General features: G+C 41.4%; 1 protein-coding gene across 2 annotated transcripts in view; it reads right to left on the minus strand.

Moving 5' to 3' along the window:
* LRRC4C (leucine rich repeat containing 4C) overlaps nt 1-8,649 on the minus strand; it is a 189,249-nt gene extending 180,600 nt beyond the window's left edge. The window contains exon 1 of one of the 2 annotated variants that reach the window (XM_004369810.2): nt 6,750-8,649. The gene's annotated coding sequence lies outside the window, so the exon portion shown is untranslated. The remainder of the gene's footprint in view (nt 1-6,749) is intronic. The other variant, XM_004369811.2, reaches the window with a different exon arrangement.
* Between the last annotated feature and the right edge of the window lie 265 nt (nt 8,650-8,914).

Consider the following 8,914-nt stretch of genomic DNA (forward strand, 5'->3'; position numbering starts at 1 on the left):
AAAAAAAAAAAAAAATATTCAAATTGAGTGCCAGGTTAGACCATAGTGAGTTATCATGCAGTATTTACTTGTAACCACGTCAACAAGTTTAAGTTTACAAGGAAGTAGTGAGGCCAACTGATTCTGATCTTGGCTTCTAAAGCTAGACAGATGTAGCTTCTACTTTCAGCTCCACTACTTAGCTCCTCTATAACCTCAGACAAATTACTTAGCTTCTTTGTGTTTCAGTTCCCTTTGTGAGAATTAAGGAGAAAAATATACTTTATATTTTCAACATAGTGGCTGGTGCATATCAAACATTCAAAAAATGGGAGTTACTATTATTATTATTAAATTATACCTGTAACCTCCATAAGTGTTGAAAGCTTTCTTAAGTTTAAGAAAGCTGCCATCTACATAAGCCAAAGTTGAAATAAAAGTATATTTACCTTCCATAGGTTTTTCATCATTTTAAGAGTTCATTACAAATCGGATTGACATTGGAAAACATTATCGAAAATAATATTACCAACTTTGACAGCAAAGTTGGTAAAAGATCTTTACTCAGTAAACATACAGTAAAACCTGATGGACCATCGGTTAAATGTTTCCATTTCTGTAGAAAATAACCAAAATTTCAATGAAATAAAGAGAACTAGCTAGCATTTATTGAGTACTGATCATGTGTCAAACAGACATCTTAAGTGTCCCAAAACAATTAAAAAAAAAAAAAAATCCTCCATTTTTACAGTTCAGGAAATTGAGGCTTATCAAGGTTAATTGGCCTACATAGGATCACCCAGATAACAACGGGTAACGAAACAAAGTCAGAATCCAATGTTTATCTATTCCTAAACTCATATTATTTCCCCTATAAACCTTCCAGAAACTTCCTTCACCATTTTACCACACATATCTGCCATTTTAACACTGACTCCCGCTCTCTCCTGGAATAGTATACTGTTCCTCCACATCTTAATGGTTTCCTGAAATGAGGGAATAGATCTTTTTTAATTCCTAGGAATCCTGAATTCCTAGGTAGTCAATTATGTACTTAAAGAATCCTAAAATCTTAGTGCTTGAAGGAACCTTAGTTTTTATCTTTATTTAACAGAGGGAAATATGAGACCTAGAGAGTTGAGGTGACTTGCACAAAATGTCACCGTCCATTAATGACAACACCAAGAGTAAGAAAAACAGTGCGTCATCTAACTTTCAGATTGTTGCTGTTTCCAGTATGAGGAAGCCATTCAATGGTGCTTCCTATATACGTAGGCATTTACAAAAATGTGTTTACAAAAAATAAAAATGCATTTACAAGTACTGTTTGCTTGTATACACACACATACACAAAAGCAAACAGTACTTGTAAATGTATTTTCTATTTTTGTAAATGCAAGTACTGTTTGCTTGTTTGTGTGTGTATATATATGCAGATATATACGGAGCCCTGGCGGCATAGTGGTTAGAGCTTGTCTGAGCAAGGATGAGGAGACTTCACCTCACATACTCTGGACATGTTATCAGAAGGAATCAGTCCCTGGAGAAGGACATCATACTTGGTAAAGGAGAGGGTCAGTGAAAAAGAGGAAGACCCTCAAGGAGATGGATTGACACAGTGGCTGCAACAATGGGCTTAAGCATAACAATGACTGTGAGGATGGTGCAGGACCAGGCAGTGTTTTATTCGGTTGTACAAAGGGTCACTGCAAGTTGGAATCCAGTCGATGATGGCACCTAACAATAATAACAGCAATATATATATACAAGCAAACAGTACTTGTAAATGCTTTTTTTTTTTTAATTTAGCCTGTAGAGATTTCTGAAAGCCAGGCTTTTGTGTGTATATGTGTGCCCACCCACGTGTGTACACACTTGTACGCATATACACAGCTACGTGCATTCACTTGAATCTCTGGAAGGGGTGTCTCTTAAATCAAGTTCTGTTAGTTATTCAATGAATATTTATTGCATGCACACTCTTTGTCAGGCACTCTTCTGTGGTGTGGGAACATGCCAGAGAATGAAATAAAGACCTTGCCCTCATGCAAGTACACTGCCTCAGCCAAAGATCTGCCCAAGGAAACTTCAACTACCAAATTTACATTTCTCCAGAGAAATTACTGTGAAGAAAAGAAAGATGCAACTGACTCTTGATCCCCTTAGAGAGTCCTCTGAGACACCATTTACAAATCAGTCTATTATTTTTTCACAGCTGTCTTACAAAATACTTGACAATCTAACGAAAGTTTACATGATCACAAGTATATTGCCACCATTCACGAAGCATACTTCAGTCTTTACTGAGGGAATGGCATTCTCTATCTCACTTTTAAACATGTTTGAAAACTAAAGGACCTTACCAAAAATGGTCACATCTATTTATATGTTACCCCAACCTTAATCCTATGTCTTCTTTATCTGTACCAACATGAATTTAGATTAGCAGCTTCCCCCAAACAGGGACTATACCTGTTTTGTTTTTTTTTTCTTACTTTGCAAACTGCATTACCTAACCTCAAATCAGAGATGCTCGGTTTAAATGTGCATTTACTGAATGCCTGCTCTGCATGACATAAGCAATATGATTTCTTCTACACAGTAGCCAGTTCCACGTGGTTATTGCTGCTATTTTACAGATGAGCAAACAGGCTGAGAAAGGTTAAATAACACAGGTAACACAAATGACCCACTGGAAAGCTTAGTATCTGAATTCACTTATGAGGCTCAAAGCCAAGTTTTACCTATTTTCTTGGTCATTTCCAAGAAGCATACAAAAAGTAAAATTTATGAAATTGTGAGAACTTCCAGTAACGATTTCCCTCTCTTAAACTCAGAAAAAACAATCAACATTAGGAGGCTTTTCCAAAATTAACGCAGATTTCAAATTCTTTTCCTAGCTGAAAAGAAATAGCATAAAAATCCAATGGGCAACACCTCAGCCTGTCGCTGTACTATTATCATACCGAGATATGATACAAAGAAGAACAATAATTACAACAGTAGGTTTCCCTTTCCTTGAAAGGGAGAAGAGATCCCTGGAAGTCTACTGACAAAACAAACAGAAGAGAGGTCGGCTGCTGCGGAGAATAAAATTAAGAACAATGAGCGTGTTGTCTTCCTCAGAAAACCACCAGCAAGTTGATGTTGGAAGATTTGCACACGTAAACGATAAGGCATATAAATCTATGTTAACTCTCCTTGGTCTCATACACTCAATGGGGAGTTTCAACTATAACAAAGTGAAGATGTTGTTTAACTAGCATAGAGTTCACTCCGACTTGGAGGACTGTGAATCAAAATTGTGAACTTTGGGGCCTTAATATTAGTACTGGAATTTTATACTAATTTAAATTATATAATTATCTGAACATTCGCCTTTATTTTGCACATTTCGGGTCTAGACTATGTAACATGTAGCTAGAATTATGTATTTAAAATTTAAGAGCTATTCTGCGTACTTTTAGACCAAAAGTAGACACAAAACACAGTAACAGCATTATGCCCATCCTCTAAAATCTCATTAAAGGATTATTTTTGCTGGGATTTACTTTTCCATACTTTCAGGAACAAAGTCCTGATTTACAGTTTCAGGCTTGAAGCAGCATTTCATGTCTAAATAATATATTGCAGCTAATCTATCCTGACAACCCCAAAAGAAAAGCCTGGCAACTACTATAATGTCATTTGCACAGTCTCTAGCTCTCAGTGTAGCCTCTAGAATCCTTAAAGTGCTCGGCCTTCCTGTATTCATTCTCAGGAAGTTAATCCAAATTAATCCGAAAATAACCATAACAAACAGCCATCCTTAGAGGGCCTATTACACCAAGGACTTTGCATGACATTATTTCTAATTCACAAAACAGTCCAACAAAGTATGTATTACCATTCTCATCACACAGATGAAAAAATTGAGGGCAGAGAAATGAAAGGTATTGCCCAAAGGTCATGGCTATTAAATCAGAGGAGGAAGTCATTTGAAAAGGTAACTTCAAAACTTGTAAATCCCGCAGCTTTCTGGGCCTGTGGTCCTCACAGAAGCCTAGTATGCAACTACCTACTCACCACCGACTCACAAATGCTTGCCCTTCTATGGTTCAGCTTACAACTCACTGGACAATTGCTTTCAAATTATTCACCAACTTCAGCCCTGCAGTAAGCTGAAGAGGTAAGTTTCCAGGTCTACAGCTTGCTCAAAACGTAGGTCCAACTCTGACTGTCAAACCAAAGGAGTTAAACCCAAGCTGGGCCATGAGTCCCTAGCTATAGTGTTGCTGATGTGATTCACCAGCATAAAAAACGATGACATCCTTAGATGCCCCATTATCTCCAGATCTGAACACATTTAAGAGCAGATGGGTGGAAGGACACATTCCGCCCACAATGTTAAACAGGTTCTAAGTTTGTATCTGTGTATTAAACTGGAGGGTAACGGAAAGGTGACCCTGTGAAGAAGGTGAGGATTGCACTCTGAGGTCTGATTAGAATAGCAGTGGAGAAATCTTGATGTCCAAATCAGAAAAAAGAAAGAAAACCTCTCCTGATTGGCATTGCCAAGGTGATTCCAAGTCTGGGCTTCTCACTGCAGCCCAGAGCTGAACTGTGCAGTAACAAGCCTCAAAGTTCTTTTTTTCTTTTTTTTTTTTTCCTTCCTTTCTTGTCAGTTGCGGTAAGTTGCAGTTGAGCAGGAGCTTAATATAACTTGAGTCCACCTATTACCACAGGTGGTAACTTAACCGCGGTCATGCAAAAGAAAACACACAAACAAAAACTGCAGAGCATTATGGTAACACATGCAAAAGCCTACAGTGAGCTCAGGGGAAAAAAATAAATAAAATCCTGCACGATTCTTTTTGTAGGTTGGTAAATTTATTGCCTGATCTCTGTCCCAACAGGAAACATGTGCCCAGAAAAATAAATTAGAGAAGTGCTCAGCTGTAGGCTAGTTTAGTTAAGGAGTAATGAAAAGGATGAGAATAGATGATGTGAGTGAAAGAACAGACTCAGATGCTTTTAGCTTGGTGTTTCTGGTTTCTATTATCACTTCACTAATATAAATCCAACTCCATGGTTCCTTAATGACTCTCTGGGGACCACTACTCACAGGATAAATGTGCTCAACACTAGGAAATGATCCAGGAGTCTATTGCCTTCCGTCTCCTTTGGGATGACATATACACATACATACATACATATATATATATATACATACATATATATACACATATGTGTATATATATATATATATGCCAGAATTGTGAATGGGTTTTATTACTTTTTATAATACTATTAAATTCAGGGTTATCTAAACTCTGCTATTAAAAATAAAAAATAAGAAAGAAGAAGAAAAAGGAATTAAAAAAAAAAAAAGAACTATGAAAGGAAATGAATGTTTGAGCTGGGAGACCCATGAAGTCTAGACTCCAAGAGCTTTTATAAGCTCTCAGGACCTGTGTACCTTCTTCTGACCCTTCCGGACAAAAGCAACTGTGGGGACAGAAGTAGCCAAGTATGGCTGATTTCTGTCCAGTTTGGATCCAGAACCGAAGTGTGTCTGCTGTTCTGAGGCTTGTGTGAGTCACCTGCCTCATTCTGTCTGGTCATTAACCAAAGAGTTATGGCTTCTCTAGGTCTCAGTTTCTTTTACTGGCACGAGATCCCAGAGGAGTCTTTTGGCTCTAAAGTTACATGAGTCTATGATTCAGATGGAAGGCCCCGAGAGGGTATAGAAAGATGAAGAAAAAGAGTTCTATAAAAAACAAAAGGCTGGCTCCAGGACCCTGGCTGCTTTGGGGGAGAGAGGAGATGGGCAAGGGGTGATCCTATAGGCCCTCAGGCTCTCCAGGTATGTTAACTGTCTCATATTTTTCTTTATGAACCTCTTTCCCTCCAAGAAACCTGGCACATGAGAAGCATCGTTGCTCTAACCACAAACCTTTTCTTTCACTTGTTTTTCTAACTTACCACAGGACCCTATAAAGGTCTGCTTTTTCTCAGCAACCATGTCCTGGTGATGTTGGGAAGGTTTCTGGCAAAACCCAAGCCAACTACACAAGCCATCCACAATCTATGTACAACCTCTCTGTTATCTGAAGAAGTGGTTAGTTAGAAGGGGGTGGGGTTGAAGAAAAGTGGGCCCTCCTTCTCCCCTTCTTAGCAATGGTGAGAACCCAGGAAATCTGAAGTCCGCATTTGAGTCTGTGTACATAAGAAAGACTGTGGAAAGTGCAGCCATCTCTCTACCAGCTTCCTCCCTCATCCCTACTTCCCCTCCCACAATCCACCCACCAGCCAGAAGCCATGCTTCATCTACTTGGTTTGATATCATATTTTTGTGTTAATACATTCTGTTGATCTGCAATGTCAGATTGGATAAAGAAATTTAAATTGGGTCCCTTCAATTTCCAATGGCTAAACATTTGTGCATCTAACTCCGGGGCTGCCCTGTAACTTAAAGGCATTCTAGAGTGTCAATCACACAGCATGGCACCCCACACCGCAGAGGCTTTCTTTGGGAGATTTTTTTTTTTTTCTTTCGTGGTGAACGTTTGCCAAGGCGTTTGCCTAGGATGCAGACACCCTGCATCATTATAGCAAACCGGTTTATCTGTGAGCACAGCCCGACGGAGCAAATGCGTGGGCCACCCTCTTTTTCATTACTGGGCCCCCACTGCCAGGTCTTTAAAAACCACAAAAGGGATAAAGAGACCAAAACGCCAAATTAATGGACATTTTCAACATCAATAAATAAGAAAATAAGGATCACTCACTGTATTTCAGACTGATCACAGCAACGTCCAGATGGAAATCCAGGTGGTTAAGAACAAGAGAAAACGCATGATCTTGACACCAAAAAGAAAAAAAAGAAAAGAAAAGAAAAAGGACGTTGATGAAGAAAAACCCAGCTGCAATTATCCGTCAATTTTAGTCAACATAGGCTCAAATCCAACCATGCCCTGTCGGTTTCTCTCCCCCAATCAATGCCTCTTTCTGCCGCGGTCAACTTTTCTTCTCCGAAATTTCTTTGCAGATGTATTATTAATTTCCTCTCGTCTTGTGGGAAATACAAAAAGAAAAGCAAACACCACCATATCAGGTCTTCACTTTCCTAAAAAAGCTCCAAACTTTTCATTCCAAAAAAAAAAACTCCTTGGCTTACTTTCTCCTTTATGGAGAAAAATGAACACACTTTCTCTTTCTGGGTCATCGGTTCTCCATTTCCAATCATCCTTTTAGGGGGAGGGGGCAGCTGTTTTATTATTATTTATTTATGTCAGAACGCACCAACCCCCGCGGGTCTGACACTGGTTTATTTCATTTTTCAATGCTCCCTGTGTGCACATATACACATTTGTGTTAAGATCCAAGTCTCACAAGAAAAAGCTTCGTTCTTCCTTCTCTCTTGCACAGTTTATCCACTGCGTTCTGTTCCAGGAGAGAGCTGCGTCCCGCATCCTTCATTTTTGCAAGGCACCCAACCGCCACTGACACCAAAAGTCTCCTTTTACATCGTCGATTCTTCTCCCCAGCCCCCCGCTTCGAAGAATTTGGGGGTCAACTCCCCCAACTCGTCACCCTTCCGGCCGGTCCCTTCTCCAAAGATTTGATTAGATTTCTAATCATAACCCAGTGCGCAATTGGCTTTTTGATTTCAGCCACCGGCCAGCCACCTTCCCCTCTCCCTTCCAAACTCCCGGTTATATCCTGTCTCCTTCCCTCCACCGCCTCTGCAATTTCATAATCTCACGTTAAACGGAGTGCGGGGGGCGGGGGCGGAGGTAGTGGAGGAATATTTCAAGGCTTTGTCAGCTGTCAAAAAGAAGCCCATTCCTCCCCCCGCTACTTTTTTTTTTTTTTTTTAATACTCGGGGTGGCTTTCTCTTCCTCTGTCCCCGCCCCCACCCCCAGCACCCGCTCCAGATCTTCCAGGTGTTGCAGAACTCCGCGATCGGGGACGGGATCACGCGGGAGACGCGTGACGCGGTCCCTCGCCGGTGGCCCCTGCTAGCCCCCGGGTCCCCTTTTCCTCCATCTGCGGGCAGCGGATCCGGGGGCGATGCGGCGGAAGAACTTCAGACTGGGATTTTATTTAAAATGGGGAGGGGGAAGTGAGAGGTCCGAAGGGGTGTTAGGCAAATTAAAATAATGATAATAACAATGAAAGAAAAAAGGAAGAAATTAAAAAAAGAAAGAAAGAAAAAGAAAGGAAGGAGGGGGTCCCCTAATCGCTGGCTCCTCTCATCCTTCTGGAATGAAACTGCAGCTTTGATCTCATTTCCAGCTGCGTCGGGTACATTTTGGAGCCACAAGTTGGTTCCTCTTCGCGCAGCCCTTCCAGGCACCGGCGACGAGTCCTCGGCGATGAGACGCGTTCTCGGGAGCGCAGCTGCTCCGCGCCGTGTTTAGCGCCATCGCCCCGGCTCGCGGCTCCCAGCGCGGCAGAAACCCCAGTCCCCTTCCATCCACTTGGGCTTGAACTCTCGTCCTCCCCTTCCCGCTCCTCGCTCCTCTCCCTTTCCCCCAAATAAATAAACGCGCTCCTTTGCCGGCGGCCAGCCACTGCCAGTCTAGCTCTTCTCTCGGCCAATGCCACGTTCCGACGTTCAGGATCCTAGCGCCCCAAAGCTCCTCTCAGACTGCAGTCCCCTTCCCTCCTCGGCCCTCTGCCTTTCCCCTTTTCCTTTCCCTTTCTCTGCTTGTGATCAGTAAAATACAATTACCCAATTACCTCCCATCATCTTAGCACTGATTGGTCAATTGCATTAACACTTGAAGTCTGGGAAGAGGAGATTGGAGCCTCTACTGTGAGGCACAGCTGCCACCTGGAGGAGAGATCCCGAATAGCGGAGTTTCACAGCAACCCCCACGCTAGGAGGTTAGTAATAGGCAAAGAAACTCAGGGTCTGTGTGGGAGAAGTTGTCAAAAATCAATTTT

Source organism: Trichechus manatus, unplaced genomic scaffold (genome assembly GCF_000243295.1).
Source record: "Trichechus manatus latirostris isolate Lorelei unplaced genomic scaffold, TriManLat1.0 scaffold00006, whole genome shotgun sequence".
NCBI lineage: Eukaryota > Metazoa > Chordata > Mammalia > Sirenia > Trichechidae > Trichechus > Trichechus manatus.